The sequence below is a fragment of the Malurus melanocephalus genome, unplaced genomic scaffold (assembly GCF_030028575.1).
Source record: "Malurus melanocephalus ecotype Western Australia unplaced genomic scaffold, MMel_1.1 scaffold_209, whole genome shotgun sequence".
NCBI lineage: Eukaryota > Metazoa > Chordata > Aves > Passeriformes > Maluridae > Malurus > Malurus melanocephalus.
Window position 1 is genome coordinate 850479 of NW_026623441.1, and position 23926 is coordinate 874404.

The 23926-nt window shown below is 40.3% G+C and overlaps 1 long non-coding RNA gene across 3 annotated transcripts in view; it reads left to right on the forward strand.

Annotated features, from left to right (window-relative positions):
* LOC130578073 (uncharacterized) overlaps positions 1 to 23926 on the forward strand; it is a 194596-nt gene that overhangs the window by 51829 nt on the left and 118841 nt on the right. The window contains exon 1 of one of the 3 annotated variants that reach the window (XR_008965842.1): positions 394 to 559. The exons of 1 other annotated variant lie outside the window; for it this stretch is intronic. This is a non-coding gene — a long non-coding RNA (uncharacterized LOC130578073). Of the gene's footprint in view, positions 1 to 393; positions 560 to 7635; positions 8007 to 23926 lie in introns of those variants that run through there. One more of the 3 variants, XR_008965845.1, reaches the window with a different exon arrangement.

A 23926-nucleotide genomic window follows, 5' to 3' on the forward strand; every position in this document is an offset into this window, starting at 1 on the left:
CACAAGCACAGATTAGGGGCAGCAATTCACCTCTAGATGGATATCTGCCATAAAAGCATGCATTGTTTACTCTTAAGAAAACTCAGAAGAAATCAGACACCYTTTACATGGCTGTTCTCTTTGAACACACTTTGCTGACAGCATCTATTYGTGCTGTGCATTGTATAAACCACTCTCAGTACCTCAAGCTGCGCTCTTAAACCCCAAAAGTCACAAAGCCTACACTAGGCAAGTAATCTCGTGGATCAGAAGTGCAGAGAAGGGGTCAGAAGCTGCCTGCAGGCACCCTGTGTTTGTGAACTCCGGCTGAACCCTGTGAGGTAATTTGGCGCTTTTCGGGAGCAGTCTGCTCCATGTGCCACAATCCTCTCATACCGAAGCTGGTAACTTTCCTCAGAGCAATTTCACCATAGACTTGACTCTGCAGCCACCAAGCCCAGGGCTGTGCTTCCTGCAGCAGGCGTGGGGTGAGGGAGCCATGGTGCTCTGTGTCCTGATGCATCATCCAGATGCAGCACAATAACTTGGAACTGAATTTGCTCTTCTTGCCTGCAGAGATGTGAGTATGTAAATGGGACTCCTGAACCCACGGTGGCACAAAAATGGGACTAGATACCCTCAGGAGCTGTGGCTTTAAGAGTTATCTGCAACTTGTGGGGTATCTGGAGGGCTTGTTCTTGTCAGTGCTCCTCTTTTCCAGTTACTTGCTCCTTTCAGTGGGCAAATCAGCTGGGGGATGTGAAACCACACAGCTTTAGATCTCTTTCATTTGTTTCTCTTTTTAAAAATAAAATGTTAAAAGAGAGCAGAAAAAAAAATAATTTCTCAACTGCAACAAGGGAATGAAAACATCTGCATGAAGAGAAAACACTGAAAGTAGAGAACTGTGTTATTCTTTGGAGAGAATGTTGGGATTAAAGTTTAAAAAAACTTTTTTCTTTTTAAGGCATCCAGTTTTTACAGGTCTCAGTTACTTCAGGGATCAGACATTTAAAAGATATTTTCTTGATCTGACTCTTTTGCAGGACCTGAGTGTTTTGAAAGACTTCCTGCACATACATGCCAGTTATTTGATCTGATCATTGTTTTAATAAAACTATTATTTAACTAACCACGAGTTAATTTCTTTGGCCSTTTGGGAGCCAGCCACAAATAGTAGCAAGTTATTGTGTAACCTGGCTAAAGCTGAGCTCCTTGTCTTCCTTGCCAACTCCCACCATTGACAAAACCACTTACAAATGGATTTTTTTCTTAATGGAGCTAGACTATTATGAAAAAACCTTGTGAGATCCTTAAAAGTTGTCTTCATGTAACCTTTTTCTAATCCCTTTGAATTTGATTTTTTTTTCTGCCTAAAGATGTAAGTCGATGCTCTGTAAGGACAGAAAGGATTGCCTGAGATCTGTTGTGTTGAACAATTGGCACAGAGAAACATTAACCATAACTGGAGGGTGTCTGGCCTCTACTTCTGTGARGGAATATTAGAAAGCTCACTGAAATTTATTCCTTCTGGTAACCTGCAGATTGGGATAACTTTCAAGGAATTTTCCAGCAGTGGAAAAAAAACTAATCAAAATGAAAGGGTGCTTTATTTAAACTATTCTGGAAAATTTCAGAATTTTGGTTTAGGAGCATGTAACCTTATTTTCACTGTGACATGAAGTGTTCCAAAACTTCCTAATGAAGTTACTAATGAAACTTTGAAAACAAAAAGATGACAATGCAGATAAGCCAGTGGGAGAAGAGCAGTGTTTGCTGGGAATGACTCTGTGAGACTATTAAGTTCCCCAGTGATGTGTTAGAAAAAGATGTCTGACATACAAAAGAGACTGTATTTCTAGCAAACACATTTCCCAGCACACAAGCATTAGCTCCAGTGTTTACTGCTCACCGAGTCAGAAAGATTGTAGGCTATTGCTTGATTTCATTGGGACATCATAGCTGTTGCTCCATTGACCTATTCTGGCTTGGATGCTTAGTCTAAATTCAGAATAAATTAATTGTTTCCAAAAAGGTGAGACAGCTGTTGTATGGCCTGCAAGTGTGTAGTGTAACACAGAAACTCTGGCTTTATTTTAAGGAGGACAAGGAGTGTAGAGTCACCAAGACCCCTTGTGAAACAGCCTTGCAAATAGTACAGGCAACTGCAAATGGATGCACCTGGGAAAGAGAAGTGCTGGGCCAGGACTATGAAAGGGGGCTTGGGATGGGAGGAGTCTGGGGGATAAGGATTTCAGATCAGCAGGCAACTGACTTCAGAGGCCTTCYTAGACTGGTGTTATGGCCAAAAGAATTAAGGCAGTCTTTGAATATTAAAAACAGGTAGCAGTAGTAAACAGAGGCCTAASTCTTGTTTTTACCTAGGGGAAGAGAGCTTTACTGGTGCAGACCACATGGAATAGGGTGTCTTCTGCTGCAACTCATATCCAAAGGAAAGTTGAAAAATGGGACAGGGTGCAGAGAAGACCAAGAAAAGACCTATTGGGATGGGGAAGTGGGAAATATTTTTTTCTGTTTCTCTGTGGTTGAGGTCATTTGGTAATCAAAAATTTTCAAACAGTGCTGTACTTGCATGGTTAGGCATTTACTGGCCTTTGTAACTATCTGAGTCAGACACTGGGGAGAAGTTTTCTGTTACCATTGGTCAAAGCTAGGCAGAGCTGCCTAGTTCTGTGCAGTAGATGAAGCTTATCAAGGAAACACCAAAAAAAGAGCAAAAAGTGGTATTTTCCAATACCAGTGGGCTTTAAGTAAACCATAAACATTCCCTGGAATGGCTTATGAGTAGGCAAATTAAACAGAAACAATTTAGAAGTGATAAAAGTCTGTTGACATCGATACTGTTCAGGTAAACCACCYTGGACATATTTACAAGCAGAAACCAGCACTTACTTAATTTTATTCAAGGAGAAAGAAGTTGTTCATACAAGAGGTTTTGCAAGTATAGAAAGTTTMATTCACCTACAGATTGTCCTGCCTGACAGCTGTCCTTGACAGAAAAACAATGTTTTTTCAAATCAGTTGAAGAAGTTCTGCCTTCATGAAGGTTGTTGTTGGACCTAAGTTGGGAGAGAGATTTTAAAGCATCACTGCCTCTGCACACTGTTGTCTGAGGTYGGTACAGCATATGTGCTGCAGCRATCTTGGCCACAGGACATGCTCTTKTTGGTGTCCCTGAAAGCTTTGGATTGAGAGGCAAAAGTAAGAGGTTTTGGCAGACACATAGTCTTTGTGAGAAGAAAGGAGCCAACCTCTTTGTAACTCTATTTGAGGGTTTTCCAAGGGGTGCTGGGGGACCTGAAGTCTTTCCAAGTTTAGTATCACTTTCAGGTACCACTTCTTTGTTACAGGAGTCCTGAGAATAAAGTACGAATGAAGAGATGTCCCTTCTGGGTCCCTCAGCTGTAAGAAGCCCCAGCACAGTGCCAGTATCTGTAAGTTTTCTCTCCTAACAGGGTAGAGCCACCACTAGGGTTTCCCACTCTGGCAGAGYAATGGTATTTTGCTTTGCAGTAGATTTTGATGCACTGCTCTAATCTTCAAGCAAGAGTGCCTCTCCTGGGGGTGTACAGCTCCAATTCACACCAAGGAACTCCCTACGCTGGGAAGCATGGCTCTCTTTTAGCATTGTTTCTCTCACAGGTGGCATAATGGATGGGTGCTGAAATTAGAGCCCTGTTTCTGTTAGAGTATGTTGTTTCCCTGGGTGAAGATCTAGAGTAACTTCACTGCTGCTGGGGAGTGATCTAGCACTCGTATCCAGGTTAATGAGTTTGTCTCAGGATGTTTTCTTCCTTACAAAGTGCTTGTACTAAAAGGACAGGATAATTAATACGTAGATAGTGGCCCATGCACATTGCTCTCTGCACCCATAGGTCTGATCTTATTATTCTCTTTCTGTTTAGATAAACAACCAAGAACACACCATCCCTTTAGATATCATGTAAAATTAAAAACAGCAAAGACATGGTCACCTTGATATACAGAAATTCCCAGGCTAATTATTCCTCAGGGATAGGAATGATTGATAGGTGAAGTTTAAGATTAAAAGGGCAAGCACATTTTTAGCAATGGAGAAATTAATTTGTGTAGTTTAAGAGAGCTGGGTTGTTTTCCTCCTTTCGGTCCTCCTTACCTCTGCTCRTCAGTTCATTATTTTCTGTGTTCTGAAGGGATACAAAGCCAACCCCTGGAAGGAGATGCAACCTTTTAAAAAAGGTTTAAAGAAATTTTAGTGAATAGAGAATTTGCAAATGCACCTACCATAAAGAATAAAATGTACTGATGCACTGGACCAGGTTTGGCTATGGGAGATAKTTAGAGGACTTTAGGAACAGGTGTAGATAAATGCATCCATGAAATTACCCTATTGTGAAGTACTGAATGGGCCTGTATGATTTCTGGTGGTCTTCTGATGGTCTGTTCCTTTCCAGCTAATAGCAGAGTCACCCAGTGATCATCTGAAATCTTGACCTGAGGTAACAGGGTGGCCTTTTTTCTTTTAATCTTTACATCTCCTGTCCTCATGGTAAAGCATTTTTTGTCCTTACAGACTTTATTTCCTCATCTGAACAATAGAGGTGTTTACAGCAGTTCCCCAAACAGCTTGTACTGGTGTCCTAGAATAGYGCTGGTGTCCCAGTTGTGCAGGGATTAGAGTCCTCCTCACAGGCTGTGACTGCTGCTGACCAAAAGAGGGTCAGGGAGGGAGCTCTGGGCTGCTGATGTCTCATGCTGCTCCCATCTTTACCTCCTGTGGGCTTTGTTTGGGCTCACACCTCCCATCTAGGACCCACTGGGAYAAGTCTCTGACTACAGTCCTGACTTCATTGCCTCTGCTTGTCATTCTCTTACTGAACTCATCTTGGGCATGATTCACAAGTATGTTAATACAGTCCAGCTTTGGAGCAGGCCTGCTGAAATCACTGATTTGGAGAAATGCAGTGAACAATATTTTTTAWCAACTTGCCTTTTCATGCTGGTCAATACTTACTAGAACAGATATTTTAAAGCAATTATTATTTGTGAATGGCTAGCCACAAACAATTATGATAGTACCATATTCCGGATTTCTCTTTCTGTCTCTAGTGTTGGTGGCATATTCAGTCCAAAAGTTTCTTGTAGGAGCTGGTGTTCTCTATGCACAATACTAAACTTAGTGGACAGATTGGAAATTATGTGACTTAACATCAGCAGTGAAGGCCATGCAGCCAGAGCTGGTCATCTAAATTCCATGGCTTTGTTTATCTGCCCTGGTTGACTTGTAAAGTTTTCAAGGATTTATGTTAAAACTCTCTTTTTCTTTCATTTTCCCTTCTGATTTGATACATTCTGAAACCTGTAAGAGACGGTGGGAAAAATATTTTAGCATAGCATGTTCAGATGTGTCTAAACATAGTAAAACATATYTGTTTGTGGACAAATGTATAAAAATCTGTTACATGCATGGTGTAGGCATTTAAAATAGTTATGCAATCCAAGATAGTAATTATAGATTGCATATAAACAAAGAGACACACACACTTGCCTATTTGTATATGAGCATCTGTGCAAATTTACAGGTGAAGAAAGGAATATAAGTACCAGCATGCATGTGAAGAGAAGATATGAAGCATGTCATGCCAAAATGTGCTCCACATTTATTAATTTTTATTTCATTCTATTTGGAAAACAGTAGCTGCTATGTGCATTAGATACTCTGTACATAATCCCARTCTGCTGGTGTAACACTGGATCTGGGTACATAGGTTTCTCACTCAATCCGGCTATTTTAAAGAGGCACGTCTGGGTAATTCTCCATGATTCCTCTTTGGATTTCAAATACTGAAGTACATGWGTGCTGATTGTGTGTGTAGGAGTGTCCTAAAGTTTTGGTCTTGCATATGGCATAGAAAGAAGGTGGGATCTGCAGATATGAAAAGGATATGGGTCAGAATGCAGGAAGAAAGTGAGCWACCTGTCTCTCTTCTAACTTAAACCAGGCTGCTGTGAGCACAAGAGGCTGTATATGCAGATCAAGGTTACCAAGGGACATAGACACCTCTGGCTTAAGTTATTTTCCTTATTAAACTGGCAGTAGAAAAAGTAAGTGATGTAAAACTCTAGATCAACTCAAAAGCACTGAAATATCATCCTTGCCCTAGAAAATTAAATTGGCTTTATGGTCAGACAATGCCCAGCAGTGTAATCCTGAGACACAAGAGGATTTGGATTGTAAAGTACTCAAATTAAAGGCGTGCTTATATTCTGGGAGTTTGATTCTTTCTACCACAAGTGGTGTTTGGTTCTGGGATTTTTGTTTGGACCTGCCTGTGCCTCTTTCAAAACCAAAACAAGCAAGCTGTCATTTTTACAAAAGCCCAGATGCATTTTTACTTTTTGCAAAGACAGACAAATATCAGTACTAAGGTATTAAAAAATATAGCTACTAAAATGTGTTGCAATTTCTTCTGTTCGTTTCCCCCCCTTTCTACATTTGCCTGCTTTTTTGTGTCGTTCAACTTGTTTGCTTGTAAAAATCTTCCTTGGAGCCACATTCGTGCAGACAGACTAAAACATTTTTGACTCTGAATGAATCCCCTGAGGTAAAATTTACTCAGATAATATCTTGGTTACTACCTAACCTGTTTGGGTTATTTTTGAACTCTATAAAGCGGTAGTACCAACAAAGAAAARCTCTTCATGGTACATAACAGTAGCAGCTCACTTCAAGTAACTTAAGATCTCTGCTTTTGCACAAAACACCTACATCTTGTGGCTCTCTGTAGGATGTCAGAAATTAGAAACTGAAATATGTCAGGTGATCCCCCTAATTCTTATCCAACATTTTCACTCCTTTGTGCAAAAGCAAAAAAAAATTAGGTTTACCTGATCACAGACATAAGCRTTAAAGAATGCCAAGTATACATAACAGCACAGATGTGAATGAGCTGGACAAGCAGTGCTGAGTAATCACTCTACAGCCAGCTGTGATTAGGCACAGGTCCCAAAGCAAAACCCAGGCTCTGAACAGGCTTGACTTTCCTGGTTCAGATCAAAACCTCATGGCTCTTTGTTTCTATAAAGCATTGAAGCAAGTCCCCGGTTCTTCAATTTGGAAACAAATTCAGATTTGGATTCCAAACCTGTAGCTTAGCTTCATGTCTAATAAGGCTGACGTTCCACAGATTTGGATTTCCAGCCATTTCTCCAGATGCCTGTTGTAAGACGGATGCTGTTCCAGTGGAGGCTGCCAACCTGGCAGCGCTGCTCCTTCTGCTRTGTGTTGCACGTGGGCTGACAACAGCAGCTCTGCTGACCAGCTCTGCCAGCACTCCTTGTTGGGGGAAAAGAGATAAGTGAAGATTTCTTTGCCTGATAGAGAAAATATATTCCTTACTCTCTGCTGCAGCAAACTTAGGAGAGATCATAAATCAAAATTTATCTTCTTAGGGAGTGCAAGAGGTCCTAAAATGGTGGGAAAGTTTTTAAAGAGAATGTAGGTTAAAAGAAAAGCTATTGGGCATAAGAAAAGACCATGAGGAGCAAGTCTGGACACATTAGTCAGAATGAATTGAATTATAGCTATGCAAGTCTTAAAAAAAATCCTTATGAAGCTCTACAGAACTATTCACWAAGAGGAATTTCTGTTGTGCAGGGGATTTTGGGCTGTGTTGGGAGGACTATAAAACATAGTCTTGTCAGTCTCCTCTGTGGTGCTGAGGCCTTTACCCATCTGCTGGCAGATGAAGAACTCAAGGCCTGGGGAGCTTAAATGACTTGACCATGCTCATCTGCTGAGTCCTACTGGGACAGGAGGGGAGAGCCTGCTTCACCTGCAGAACACTCTGAGGGCTCTGCACAGCTACCCTCCTCCTTGGGGTCAGCATGGACACTTTTTCAAACATCAAGCATGTTCTGTTTGTGTAAGGATGGTGATGTTTTCAAGGAGAGCGGCTTTCTTGACTGTGTGCTTGAACGGTGCTGGCAAGTTCAGGAGAAAATGGCTTGCTCCTGCAGGAAGAAAGGTGAGTAACAACTGGAGACATAAGTAGTTGCATTCAGTGACAGGAGCTGGCCTGGCCAGGTGTGAAGGCTTGTCAGCTGGGAAGAAGTTGGACTTCCCCTTCTTGGCGTGTTTTATAAGAATAGGGGATTAATCCTACTCTTGATTCAAATAGTTTTTAACTTCCATTGATTTAAAGGCTGGAGGGGAAGCACAGTATACACGAGAATTTAKAGTCAGCTTCAATTTCCTTTCTTTTTCTTTGTATAAGGAGTTTCTTAAATAAAAGCATAGAACATTTTGCACAGTAAGAAGCTCTTCCTCCAATAAATTGCTRGTAAAGATAGGATTAACTGTATGGTTTTGAATACGAAAAGAAACCTCCAAGGATGAAGTTTGCTAAGAGAAATTCAGAGAAAATTATAGCCCAGAGCATTTATAAAAACTGCCTTATCTATCAAAGCCGGTAAGCAGTAATCCTTCCTGGAACAATGCTAGTTTTAAAATCTTGGCTATGTGTGTTCCCTGTCAAATGTAAATATTTTTCTTCTTATATGCAGGTTCTTTTACAAAGATTCTGTGCTTGTCTCCCCTACAATTCTAAAGTTTCTTTTCATTTTACTTCAGAGCAACCTAGGTTGGAATGGCCAGTACGTACTTTTAGGACTGGAATGCTYTTAGGATTATTTCAGGGATTCAGAGAATTGCTAGAGTTCCARCTGTTCCTACTTACTAATCTCTGTGTGAATTTAGGGAGTTAAATTTAGGTGCCCATCAAAAAAAAAAAATGTGGGGTACAGCACTACCCAGCAGGGTAATGACATCAATTTTTCAGGCAGACTCAAGCTCTCTGAAGCTTTACAGGTCTTGTTGAACATCWACAATGCAATCCAAAGTATAAAATTAATTTTTAAAAAATATTTCAGTTGATAAAGTGCATGGTGTACACATCGAACTGCTGCAATTTGCTGAACAAATAATCTCTAATTCTGTAAAGCAAGTAAGTGTGGATGTTTTTTTAAATGACCTTAGTAAGTGCTTACATGCCTTGCTTGTGTCTGTTAYTCAGTCAAGACCTCATGGTTGCTTTGTGTGCTGAAACTGTGAATGCCCAATTCAGCAGACACCCTGACAATCTGTGCATATTCATGCCTTGCCTGCTAATCAAAATGGGCTGTTTGTTTAAAGCTGAATTAAATTGTATCGGTTTGGTTTACGCTTTCAGGAGCAGTCTGTGTTACGTGCAGAGTGCATTACAGACATTGACGTACTCTGTGTTTTTCTGCTCTTTTATTATTTCAATCTACCTAGATAAATTCAGGGTAAACTTCTCCTCCCTCTTAAGGAACTTGGGCAGTTCCTCAGATTACTGCACCTTGCTTTAACTGGGTGTGGCTTTAGTTTTTAATTAACGCTGTTAAATAAACAAAACAACCAACAAACAAATCCCAAAGGGAAGTAAACCACAAGAACAATGTTGAAATACTCATAAGCACTGAACCCCGAGTCTCGGGAGATGCGATGTTATGGCCATGGCTCTGCCCTTGACTTGTCCTTCGGCTCTAAATAGGAGGAGGTGTTTGTCCCTGAGCAAAGGGGGAAAAGTGGTATGAGTTACAGTGTAGAAAGCAGCAATAGCTGGTCGGTGCTGCTCAGGTACACACTGTGACTGCTCTCCCAAAATCTGCAGGTGGTCATTGGCTTCTTTTCTCAGTTTCTCATCTGACCAAAGGAAATACCAATACAAAAGTTTGGTAGGAAATACTTAGAAGCATCAACGGTCTTCATTTCTGTGTTTTGGGAGGAAGAGTGTCCTCCCCATCTTCTCTTCTTGCCCCCTGCTCTGTCAAGTTAGGAGGCAGCACAGGGAGTATGTGCCATGTTGAAAACAGMCAGGGAGAGGTGACTCCTCAGGTTCTCATTTCTCTATAGATGGATCTGTGCCTCCCACCAGTTCCCCATATCATGGAAGAAGTTTCCTAGGCTGAACTTGTGGTGTCTTATGCCCAAAGCAGGAACAAATCCTGTTGATAACCTGAGTTTTGGTTGTTATTAGGCATACTGAAATGCATCAAACCTGAGCATTGTTGGGGTTTGGTAGCAAAATCCTGGAATAAAGCAGTAGGCTAAAGTTTCTAACTTAATTGCATTTAATTAGTCTGACTTGAAAACTKAAACATGTTGCTAGGATGGATTTTCCTTTGTTTAGCTTCTTTTGGTGTGGCTCAACAAATTTTAACCATCTAAATCTGACTCTTGGTTGGAGGGACCATAGGTGGTAGAGCACATATCCTTCGGTGGAATAATGAAGTGTTTACATTATGCAGTCCTATTGTGAGATCAATCAGGCTACAAGGCTGGATATATAAACAGAATCTGCAGGTGGTCCCTGCGTCTCCTTGCCCAGAAGACATGCTTTAATCCTCAGGAAGTAGGCAGAGTAGAGGTTCCAGGAGGCAGCCAGCCCAAGCAAAATAAAAGAACAAAACCAGCATGRACAATGCAACGTGTGTCAAGCTCATAGCACAATCACTGCAAATAGCAGCTGATGGGAAACTTCATGACAATTCACCCATCAGCTAAGATTGCCAGACTCGGGATCCTGGGATTAATAGCATTTTAGTCAGACAGTACAACCATGAAATGTCAAGCTGAAAGGATGGGTAATGCATCTCATGTGGCCTCCAACTGATTTGCTCCCTTTCTAGCCATTTGTTACTGGGCAAGTTCTCTTGTAGAAAATATCTTGCTCTGTGTTTTTGCATTTGCTCTGTTTTTTCTCAGCTGCTATAGCTCCTACGTATTTCTGCTCCTTGATGATGCAAGAAGAATGCTAATTTTTTAGTTTACTTGGGCTGAATGGTGGGAGGCAAATGGGAGAATTGAACATCTGTAYGTGTTGGTACCTTTGGTGTGGGAATTGTGCTAATAACAGTTTGGCATGTAAGCACTCAAGGTGTGTGAGCAAAACAAAGTATAGCTCAAACTTGTTCAAAAAGAGAGATAAATTAATGACCTCTGAAGAAGTTTCTAGCAATGTTCTTCTAGGGCTCTGTGGAATGGGGCAAAGTTTTTCTGGAGTAAGGGCAGACAGGTCTGACTCAGTAAAAAGAGAAGATTTTAGGAGCATGGAATAATGAAAGAAGTAAATGTCAATTTAGACAAAAAATAATAATACTAAAAACCCTGAACCCACATAGGTGAGTTGGCTTAAATGTAGTTTGCTATAGGGTTGTTTTAATTAGACTTGTGAAGCAGGGAAATGCCAAGTGGGATGTTCTGCAGCAAGAAAAAATGGTTTTCAAGCTGAAACATGGTACATAATAGAACTGAGTTGTCCACATGGGTGCATTCTCTTCCTCATTTTGAAGAGAGCACCTAAATCAGTTGAGTCAGAAACTAGTGGAGGGTAAAGCTCAATACGTCTGGAACTCTCCTGTCTCTTTAGATTCTTATCTAAAGTGTATTTAAGCCTTTGGAAAAGTCTTGCAACCTCATGAGATGTTGTTTTTTCCCCACCCCCCACGTGTTCACACATTTCCTGATTATGAAACAACCAGTCATCCCTCAGGAATGGGTGGGTGGTGGGAGATGGGGACAGCTTTATTTCGTTAGTTATTTATTTTAGCAACTTTGCATTTCATCCTGTCCAAAAGTGGGAGTCAGRCATTTCAGCTCCTTTGCTGCTAAACTACTCCAGGTGACATTACCTGGGAAGAAGTGTGCTATTTTTCTGTTTGTGAAATGTGTCCACCTCAACTGTGTGCAGGTGACCTTTATGGGCACAGAGGTGTTGCCCATACACCCAGCAAGACCAAGCTTGCCTGATTCCCAGCACTGGAGTTTTGTTGACAAAGTCAAGAATACCAAACTCTACATTAAGACCTATTTCCACTTTCAGCTACTCTTGGATCTCTGTGTCTAGCTCCTGTTTATCTGTGTCTCCCTCCCTGCCTCAGTTTTATTGTATGCCTGCCAAGAAGTATGATTGGAAGGTAATTTCAAGGCAAAATCTGTCCCTTCTTTCAGGGCAGCCTTATATTTCTTCTCCTATGCTAACCTGTTACCACATTTGGCTATCATATAAAATTTGTTTTTTTCAAGCCACTTTAGTGATTTTAAACCAGTGATCTCATTAATTTCTACATCACATATATTTGGATTTGCTTCAAAGCCTGGAGGATTATTACATAGAACTTAGGGAAACCTTGCATGGATTAACCTGCAGATAACAAGACATAATTTTGATGGTGGTGGTGGTGATACCAGGTTTTTGGTTTCTTTGGTTTTTGGTTTTTTTTTTTTCCTGTGTGAATTCTTGTCCTGGCTATTTATTTACTCTTAGGAGCATTTATAGCATCTGAATAACCCTAGTCCAAAATCTCTATAGGACAAATCTTGAAGACATTTTCTGCATTGTTTGTGGCTTTCTGCTCTAAGCCTACAGGAGTGCATGAAATTTCTTCCTTGTGAACCCTTTTGAAGAGACAGTAGAACTAAAAATTTGTAAAGCTAAGTTCATACCCTTTCTTTATGAAGATTTTCTTCKTATTTTTTTAAATTCTGCTGATTTTGGAGACTGTATGTCACCTATGTAAAAACTCGTATTAGTGTCATAGCCTATACTGAGCTTGGTTTCAGTTAATTTAGGTGTTTCTGTTAACCATTCTGTCCAAAAATGGAACTGTGTCAGGTGGTCAGGGTCTCTCAAAATAGTGGCTTTATGGGGAYGTCTAAAAATGATTAGGCTTAAGAAACTCTTGAATCATCTCTAGAAGACTGTTACTGTTGTTCATGCTGCTCTCAAGAGAATTTGTGTACAGCTCTTGCATAGTTTACACTTGTCTTTTCATTCCCGGTTGTCCCAGAGCAGCTCAGTTGTTGTTGCTCTGATACAGAAGTTCTTTGATGTGTCTGTACTTAATCCATCAATGGTGACATGAGAATATATTCTCCTGAGCTAGTGATGTGAACATCATGTACATGCAGGCACAAAAATGACAGCATATTATTAACTGAGATCCTATCTTACCCTGTGCCTTTCCCATTCACTGTGGAGTAAGCTCTGAAGGAAGAGGAGAGGTAGATTTAGGGATTTTCTAGAATGAGTTGCACAGAGACATTGTGCATATCAGTGCTTGGAGGAAAGTCACAAGGGGGTGGCAGGAAAAGTGTAAAAAATGTTTTCATCGAGTAGACTGCATAAACTTAATTTGTCATGGACTTTCCAAATTAAGGGTCACAGCAAGCAGGTTGTGTGTGCCAGATGAGGAGTGTTAGGTGAACATGGCAAGGGTAAAGCTGACAAAGTGACCAAAGCAACTGCTCTGACATGTGGAGTTCAGACTGAGAGAGGAGCAAAGCTAGGCTGGATCACACAAAAGATGGAGTACTAACCAAAACATTGAGTTATGAAGGTTAGGCTTGGGAGGTTGCAAGGGTACAGACAGAACAGAATGAGACGTCCTGTGGCTCTGATGCACAAAAGTTTCATCAGGAGAATCTGAATAAAAGGAATAAGGCCCTCAGAAAGTTAAAATGTACACATGGAGAAGTGCTGGCCCTGGTTTGCTTTTTGCAAGAGCTCAGATATGATGATTTGGCCTTTGAAAACCACAAAGAGAGACAACGTACAATGTATCACTTTTATGATCTGCTAAATTATGTCTGATGTTTAACATAGCTTCTCTTGCAAACTTCAGTGTAATCTGGAAAATTCTATGTACCTGTTTTCTATTTCTTAACTCTTGGGTTATGAAGATGCTTGGTTTGTCTTATCTGAAAGACAAAAGATCTGCAAACATCTGAAACCAGAGATATCACTCATCCCTTCCTCTTCTTCACGCCCTCCTGCTTTCTTCTTAATTAAGACACAGAGCAGATAGGCATTATTCACACTATCTTTCACAGCAAACAACCATTATACCAAAGCCATGCCAGTGTGAAGAGGGTATATTTGTTTTAGCAACATTTTCATGCTTATGTATTTCTGTCATTCACTTAAAAAAGATTGGGATATCTCAGATCATGAAGAGCTACTTAACCCAAAAGAGTACATGCAGCCTCTGGGTTTGCAAAGTCTCTAAACCGCAGATTTCCAAAATTCAGAAGGATAACAAGTAGGGTATATGTTGCTGTATGTTTTCCTTGTTCTTACATTCTTTCACAAATAACTGCCACTGGCTATGAGATGCAGTGCTCTGATATCCTATGCTATCAGATAGAAGATAGCAGCTGAATGTCATGAAGCTTTTTTTTTTCCATCTGTGCACAATTAATCCAAACACACCTCACCACAGAAGCACCTTAAGTAACATAATGTGTTTTTTTCAGAACAGTGCACTGAGGAAATCCTCAAATTCTTCCCAACTCCTATGTATCACAGAGAAAAAGAATAAAATGGTAGCAGCTGTGGATAATTTTGGTCTTAGGAGTTAGGCCCCTTCTCCTCCCAAGCAACAAAAGGCTTCTCTCTAAGGCAAGATCATTCAGCAGGATTTACAAGGTACCATTTAGCTGCCCACGCAGAGTAGGGAAAGAAGCCAGTGTTCTTTGGAGGGTGATCCACATGAGGAAGGGCATACCTATTGTAGCAGGCTGGTCCTGCAGCTTGGCAGTATCACCATGCAATGGAAGGTCCCCTTCTAGTTTTTCTTGGAGGAAACTTTTTGGGCCAAAGCACTCCCAGAGACATATAAATGGAGGCTGATCGGCTACTGGTCACTGTTACATATATAAATAATTCATGGGGAAAATGGTAAGGATTTGCCACTGCATCCTACAGCTGTGGAAACAGAGACACCTAGAAACAGAAATAGCTAACATGAGAGCACAGAGCATATGAATTATGGAGTTCATCTTCTCCTCTCAAGCAGCTGGCCARCCCCAAGTAAGCAGAGAACTTTCAGTATGCAGAGAGCCGGAAACACCTATTGCTATTTGACCCAAAATCAGTTTACTATTTTCTGCCTCTCAGTCAGACTGTTTATTTGTTTCAGCTGCTTTTCAGGATGACGAATTGTCTAAGAATGTTTAGCAGGAAGGGGGGTTGTCTTATAGCATGCCCAGCTACCTGAGAAACACTGAAAAGTGAACTGCATCACTGAGCTTGAGTCTTACCCACGGCCTGATGAGCAAAAAGAATTCAAACGTTGAGTAGTGGCTGACCTTGCATGTGTAGGTGTCGCCTGCTGTGTGACTGCATCGAAAGGGATCACCATGAAATTAAATAAAGTCTGGTAATGGCTGACTCAAGGAATTATCCTGTCTATCTGGGTCCATAATTTTTGGAGTCTTCCTCACACTGATAATTTTAACTCTTGTAGTAATTTTGTTACCTAAATGATGATGGCTACTTGGGCAATGAGATTTATGGCCCTCAGGAAATAAACATAAAGAAAAATTATTACTTGTGTAGAGATAGGTGAGTCAAGCTCCGTAAGTATGGTAAGATCTCTTTATATGTAAGTAGGTATTATAAATTGGGATACAGAAACTAACTGTCCCAACAAAATTCTCTTGCTGAAGAATCAGGAAGGGCATGTCTAAACAAAGGTTATTAGGTACATGCACCTAGGTTAATTCTGACTTTGCTGCTTTTCAGTCATACTGTTTTAGTGTCCTTTTTTTGCCGTGAGAAGGTTTAGGAGAAGGTGCTGTCACTTTATGAGGAGTGGAGGCCTGTGATCAGTACAGGCAATGTCACTTGGAGTCACAACATGAAAGCACTCGGCTATGAAAAGAAAATAGACTCCCAGGGGTTTCTGTTCTTGTTGCTTCTGATTACAGCAGCCTTGAAGTCCTCTTCCATTTTACAGGAAAAGGATTCTCCAGTGCAGAAGGTAATAATGGCTTCAGGCTATGTTGTGTTAATAACTTTCTTCCATCACTCTCCCTGTAAACAGAGCTGGCAAATCAGCCTTAATCATGAGATGTACCTGTTTTTAATCCATCTCCTTCAGCCCCTCCAGAGCACCCACAGAACATGTAGGAACAGTCAAGGCTCTGTGGTTTTTTGGCTTTAGATTGTGCCTGGTGTCAGGTCTGAAAACAGAAGCGATGACCCTCAGGGATGAGTCCTCTACCCAGATAACAGCATAGCACTGAGTGCTCTCCTGCTTGGGACATGCTGTCCAGGAGGGGGTCCTGCACAAGACTCTCAGCATGGGATTCCCCTCAGCTGACCTGGAGTCAGTGGCATCCAGAAAGAGTGCAAGATCTGGGTAAAGTTAGTTGTGGAAACTTGGAGACCACTAGTGCTACCTCTGGCTTTGTGACTTTGAAATGCAGGCTATACACAGGGCAGTGGACTGGCCAGGAAATTATGGTGATCTCCCCCTTCTTCAAAGGCACTGATTTGCTCCAAGATTTCCTCTGAATTAAAAATAAAGGAGAAAGGAGGCTTTTTCCTGTAAGTCTTCTTTTAAAAYGACAGAAAAGAACAGATAAATACAACTTAGTTCAAAGAGGAGGCAAATGATAACATATTTCAAAAGTAGTTTTCCTTGCCAGTTTGTGGTCATTACAGATAGGTCAGTGCCTGTGGGGGCACTTCTGTCACTTTAAAGTGCTTTGCATCCATGCAGATAGAGTCATATTTTGCACCAGGTGATACGCTGGCTACCTGTGTCATGTCCTAGCATTAGAATAGTTGTTTTCAGAAATACTAGGAACCTTTAGCTTTTAGAACAATTGATAATTGCTGATTCAGACATTAGAGTCTCATTTCCATTACTTGTAGATGGTAAAATTTTCTTAGAAAATCAGCAATGCCTGAGAGAAAATATAAATAGGTGCACGTGAGTCTAAGCAGTCCACAGGCAGCTAAAATGTATGACTTTCTGTAACCAAAGGAGCTGAATGAAGTGATATGGCCAGAATCAGCTCAGGCTGTATTTGGTCCCTGAACATCAAAGTAACTATTTTSAGGAGCATTGATTTAAGGTAGTTTTGACATGAGTGTATAACACACTGTTTGACTTCCTGTTGCTTAAACCTCCTCTATCTTGATATATGTGTAAAGTAATGTGCAAATACAGGTCTGATGATCATTATGATGATTTGAAACAACCCTTGAACTATTGAGAACAGAGTATATGGAAAAAGTAGAGTTTTTCTCTTGAAAATGCTTTATCTTTTTTTGGTGTAACTGTATTTTTTACTGTTCTCATCCTATTTGTACTCTGGCTCACTCTGGAAATAAGAAACCTTTAAAAAATAATAGATGCTTAATAAATTAAACACCAGCAATTTTTTTTAATACACAGGTAGCACTGTGACTAAAATTATTAGATTATCCTGCTCTTTCAGCCCCATTTGTTCCATTAGCAGTGTATTTTAGTGTACACCAAATAAAGCATTCTACAGTGTCATATCCTATATGTAAAGAAACAAGCAACTCACAAGGTTTTATCTGTATCTGGTGTTTTTTATAACCAGGAGTAGGTGTGCAGAAGCCCTTTTTCACATGGGCAAATGTTGTGAACTTTGTCAAGCTTCCTTCATGTGTTCTGCCTGGGTTCAGGTTAATGCTCATGCCTGCTGCCTTTGAAGTACAAAGCAGTTCTTCTCTGTACAGTAGATCAGTCCATTAAATACAAATTAAAGAGAGTGCATCAAGGTAAGAGTAATGCAGCCGCCATGAATTTATTTCTGACTTGAACTGAATACAAAAATGAAGGCCTAGTTTAAAAATGGAGGAAACCAAAAGTTAACTATTCACATTAAAATCAAACACCTATCCTGTCAAACCCTAACCAAAAAACAACACATGGGCATGTTGTTGTGATCAAAAAAAAGAACATTTGTTACCTATCCTTTAGGTCTTAGTCTTGGGGTTTAGAAAAGAGTTGTTAGATGGTAAACTCACCACAGATTTTTAAGATAAATTTCTCACATCCTTAGTACTGAATTAGGATTAAAAAAAAAAACAACAAAAAAAAACCAACAAATCAACCCCCAAAAAGACCAAAACACAACCTTTCCTTCCCTCTGTCTGCACTTCAAATATCTGCAAATTACTGGAAATAAAACCACCTTTTTTTCTCATAGGCAAGCTGGGTGTGGATTTTTGCGGATCGATCCTTGCTCTCTTGGCTGCCAGCCAGGATGGGGAGCATACTTACTGCTGCMCACCACCTCAAGCTTAGAACTGTGTTATGAAGTTATAATAAATGTTTCTGTGCAGCCTCTCCCAGTCTGAAAAGGATTGCTGTTGAGAGAAGTCTCTACAAGAGCTGAATGCTCGTTTGCACGCATAAGCATGACCTGCTCACCTTCTTTCAATATCCATAAATGTGAAGCTGGATGTGTAATGTTATTCTATAAAATTGATTTTGGATTGTCACAGGTTGCTTCAGAATTTCTAAATCTCTGAAACAAATTATGTAAGAGTAAGCTAATGCAGCTCCACTAATAGGACTGCACTGATTTGTACCTGCACTGCTATGGCCTTAAAGCATTTTTTCCCATTTTTTTTAAAGGTGGTTAAGCCTCTAGCCCTCTCTCCAGACAGATTTGCATGAAATTACCTTTAAAACATTAGATTATAAGAACTTGAGAAATCAGTTTAATAGTAGAACAGTGTGAAATTTCCATTACAATGGAGAAAATGTAAACATTTTATAGCCATTTTCATTACACAGATAGGTGTGGTTCTTATATTGCTCTTTCCCCGTGGGGGGAGGAAAAAGCTGCATGAGTTTTTAACTACAGAACTATGAACACGTGCAGTGAAATCGGTTGAGAGATTTGAAAACCATTTTTTCTTTTATCTTTAAACAAAGCAATTAAATTAAACTCATGTACATTAATATAAAGCTAAAGTTCCAATTATGATCATGAGAGCCTTTGAAATCAGTGGCAGAATTCCCATTCTGTAATGATGAAAGGCAACACTCAGGATAAAAAGTAGCAACAGGCGACTTGGCAAAAATCTCTGTTTTCCTCTTGGGACTCTAAGGGGAAGCAGCCTGAAAGTGTTATCACTCCACAGCAATGATGGATAAAAGGCATGCTTATGCTTGCAATAATACAATGACTGATTTTTCTTTTGGAAGTTTTGTCTTTTAGAAAATTGTTGCTTATTACTGCCCTTCTTGCCCCCCTCCTTTTTGCCCTGGCTTTTGGGTTGGCTTTGGGGTATTTTTTTTTCTTCTTTTTATTGCCTCCATGGAAGACTTTCTGCCTTTAATTTTGTTTAGAACTGTTGTACTTGTTGAGAAGTTGATTGCTCTTTGGGAATTTGTAGATTGTGAGATTTACAATCTTGTTCTCTTGGATAGATCAGGCACTTTTGTCGTTGCACAGAGTGCTGTCTCCTGTATCCAAGACCTAGTCTGATCACGGAGCTTGATCAGGGCTACATAAAAGAGAAGGGAGCAGTCTTCTGGCCTTCTAAGCTTTCTAAAATGCAAGGATTGAATCTGCTCCTAGAGCTGTCTCTGCACTGACTGGAAAGGAAGCCTGGACAGCTGGTCTAACCCAGACATCCTTTAAATGGCTAAAGCCAGGTGAGATGAGTCCCACTATTAACCTCATCTATATCTCTCCCTGTATTTTGGAGGGAATCCATTTAGTTGAAAAGCAGTCAGCTACGGAGTGGGAATGCAGTGGCTTGACAGATGGGACATCTGATCAGCAGATGTTTCTTTACTGAGATTTCATGTAGGTTTTTTGGGAAGAATCTCCACTAAGATTGTAGCCGATTGTAGCCAGAGCAATGATKCAGAGTGGAATGTGGATAAAAGTGACACAGCACTAGATTTCTTGGCTTACTGCCCAGGGAAGAGCCTCAGTACCAGMTTTTTTTTGTAGTGTTTGGGTGAGTCAAACTAGACCAGTTTGATTTATTRTTTGTTGCAAATTAACATCTACTCTGTGGTACCACCTTAAGGTCTGACCAGGTCAGGAACTCAGTGTGCTAATCATAAACATAAAGAAAATGACTTTCCTTGGTTCAAAGACTCATTAGAAATTTTCAACAAATTCTTTCTTTGTGTTCCAGCTCTCCAGTGAGTGTTTACTGGCAGGAATGTTTAGGAAAGCTGTGAGTGTTTAGCACAGATGACGAATGCAGAACCATGAATATTCCCACCAGACACCAACCTCTAGGAGTTAATTCATCAGGGAAGAGATGCATAACATTCCAGATGACCTGTGTATATAGCTTGAATTACAAATACCAGCGAGTTACAGCAAATTGTTCACATGCTCTGTCTGAACAGGGCAGGGAATACCCATGTGCAAACCACAGCCTGTTTGTGGGCAGACCAGGGTAAGAGGTAAAACCTAATTTAAATTTTTCCCTTCTTTATCATTTGATTATTCATTCATCCTAGATCAAAAAGGGAGAATGGCCAGGCTTCAGTGCCCTTGGGCATGTTTTACTGGCTTTTTTAGTATTAAAAGACACATAGAAACTGGCAATAAATCATAAAAGCCTTAAAGGCCACAGCTTGCTTTCTGTTTCCCTATCCAGGGAAGACAGTGAAACTTTTAGGGCATTGGAGAGAAGGTAACACAAGGATTCTTGTGCCAAAATCCTTGTGTTATGCCAAGGGGACAGAGTAACCCTTGAGAAAATCCTTGAGTTTTCTGAACTCCGGAGTGAGGAAGGTAAAAGTTAGGGTGAAGTTTAGGGTTGCAGAATGTGCTGTGTTTGATGGGCTGTCTAGGAAAGTGGAAGCAGTGACAGAGATAGATACTGCTCTGCAGAGCCTAGTCCCTGAGCTTCCACCCACTTACTTGGGAATTCATGTTCTCAGAAAGAAGTGCAGCAYCATATGTAGGTTTCAGGAGAGTACGGCCTGTTCAGCAGTTGTTATAGATTAGATGCATTTATATATACAATCTATGCATGAAAATTTATGCATATGTGTGTGTTTGTCTATTTCTTTTCTCCCTCTCAATCTTACTATGCCTCTTCTATGGTGTCTAGATTGCAGATCCAGTCTTTGGATTGAGTCTTGATCAGAATTTACAGTTTGAACTTCTAGCCTAATGCSCTTATCCCAGTTTTCCACCAGTCTTTCTGTTTTCAGAAAGTCGTGGTGTACCATAGCTAGAACAGCCACTTGTATGAGCTGTGTTTAGTGCAATCTGTGAAGTAGTCCAAGGATAATAGAATCATTCTATGATTGTATGAGCTGTTTTTGGTGGAGAATACATCTGTGGAGTAGTGCAAGGATGATTAATACTGATTTACCACAGAGTAAAGTAAATTCTTTTGTGTATATCATAGCTGACCATATGAAATAATGTCAGTCCATGGAAGTCCAGGAGATTGTGTTGTAGAGCTTGGAAAGCTATGTAACACATGGAAGAGTTCATGCCTTGAAGAAACCTAWTGCATTTCTCCAGCTCTTTCAAGCAGTTGCAAACACTTCTGTCCTAGAATAATCTAGGCATAATCTATCAGTTTGAATAAAGATTTTAAGTTTCTGCGAAGACTTTAAAATCCCTGCTGCTGAAAATCAGGAGATTGGTATTTTACCAGAGCAGCCAGTGTTAATATTTGACTTTCTGTGGATGGTGGAATACTGCACATGTAAACAGTTCATGTTCTTAGGCTGAAGGGAAGACATTCCTCCACAACATGCTGCCAAACACTGATGCAACATGCCTCTGAAGCACATCATAGATGGTTAAGCAAGGACATTTCAGGCAGTGAATTTGGGTATTGAAATGTCTGTCCCTCATTGCCAATTATGTGATTTTCTYCTTTTGATCTCTTGCATGGTAGTCAGATACAAAACAGAACTTTTGTATGGGAAGAGTAAATCCATGTACACATTCACATGTGTGTGCATTATCCCTCTCTTTTACAGAATGCCAAACTAGCACACAAGTTTATCCAGTAATGATGGGCCAGTTTCTCTGAAAACCTTCATGAAAGTATACCTTGAGATAATATTGGATRCATTAAAGGAGTCTCTAATTAGACTTTGAAATTGGAGGCGTTGCTGCTTTTTTTTTTTTTCCACACGACTGAGCAATTGAGTTTGAACTGTTTGTTCAAAGGTTTGAAATCTGGGAATTCAGGCTCTCATTCTGCCTTACTGTATGTGTTTACAGTCTTCCCTCYGGTTTGAATTAATGAGAATGGTGTATCACCATCCACAGAACAGGGATTAAATCAATAASAAGGACCAGTTATTAGCTGTCATTTGAGTTAGTTTTCTATCTACCCTGTGTTTCTGCCTACCCAGTAATTTCACACACTGAACTAGCAGTGGAAATACTGCTGCCCTGAAACACTAAGTGTTTGTACTTTCTGGCACAATGCCCCAATGCAAGATCTTCTCTGTTTCCCTGTGTAAAGTCAAATGTCATAATAAGCTGCCTAATACCATGTGCAAGAAGAACTATACCACTATTTGATTTATTCCAAATGATACAAAAAAAATGGAGGAGTTTTGCATTTAAAGATAAATTTTGCACACTCATGAAAGAATCATGGGGAACTGCATCTGCTCGCTGAGAAAYCTTGGGGATCATCTGCATGCTCATGACTCATCCTGCTTGATATTAGACACTGTTTGTTTAAATTGCACAACACACTGATCCCACCATGTACCAACTGTCTCCTCATGTTATCCGTCTGGATCTGCTGTCATGCCTCTTCATGTATGCATAGAGAACAGTGAAGCCAAGTGACACTAATTGCTAATTCCATCCTCTGGTTTGGCATGTCACTCCTATAGTCTGGCTGTGCAAATAAAAAAATGGTGTTAATTTCAGCCCATACCTTGTCAGCATGTTTAATGTTGTGGGTAAGTAGTTTGCRCTAGAACTCGATTTGGAGAAACTGCATCTCATTTCCATGCAGATCAGACACCTGAATATTCTGCTTACCTGCTATGTTAAAAAAAAAAAAAAAAAATCTCACAGGCAGTAATGGTCATTTTTGATTCTCAGCTGAGTTCTCAGTACCAGCAGTGATAGGGGYTAGGAGGTACAGCTCAGTGCTGAGCAGGAGCCTGTTGTTAAACCACATGTCAGGCAAGTGTATAAAACTCAGACCAAACCAAACCAAACCAAATTAAACCCCAGTGTCTAAAATATCATTGATGTTTCAGTGCCTGGAATCCATTGCCAAGCTGTGTGGTGAGGGTTTAAGTGAGCAGGCCAAAAATTATCCCTAGGTGCGAGAGGAACAGTAAACCCACTGGAACTTTCATACTTGTGTTCAGTGCTGACAAACTCCAGGTCACGTTGGCTACAGTTGCTAGGACTTATTTCAATATTCAAGTAGGCCAGTGGGTGTTTTTCTTTCTCTCTGCTTTGGAAGAGAACCAAGCCTTGTGGAAAGCATTWTTCCCCCTCTGAGTTTATGCTAAAGTGTTAAAATAATGCACATGCAATAAGGAAACACAGTTGCATGAGAAACTCCCCATGAAACAAAGTCTTTTAGGTATTGAAAACTGATGGTGTTAGCATGGAGAATCCAGAGAGTACCACTTCGTTTCCTTAGATATTTGGTGTCCACTAATTAGAATTAGAATATTTAGAATTTTAACCATTGAGGGCACTGCATCTTCTTCTGTGCTTGTGAGAACACTTCTAGCATATCCATAACAGACATCATGCTGTCTGTGTTACTGTTACTATGTGTAACAGGCAAGTGAGCTTTGTGTACTGTAATCCTGGATTTAATTCAAATTGTACTCAGATTTTTTTAGTCACTTTGTGGGTTTTCTTTTTATTGTATCAGATGAAAGTAGGAGGTTAATCCTCATTGCATCAGAGAACAGGCATTCTTGTCTACTGCAAACGTTTGGGATCTAAGTCCAGCTCGAACATAAAGTGAAACCCTCCAAATGCCATGCAGGTTTTGCCAAAATTGCTTTTATTGAAGTCTTCTACTTCTGTATTTTACTGTTCCAGATAGCAAACACAGCAATGTCTCCTTCATATAACTCATCCAAGAGTGAAATTGTTTTC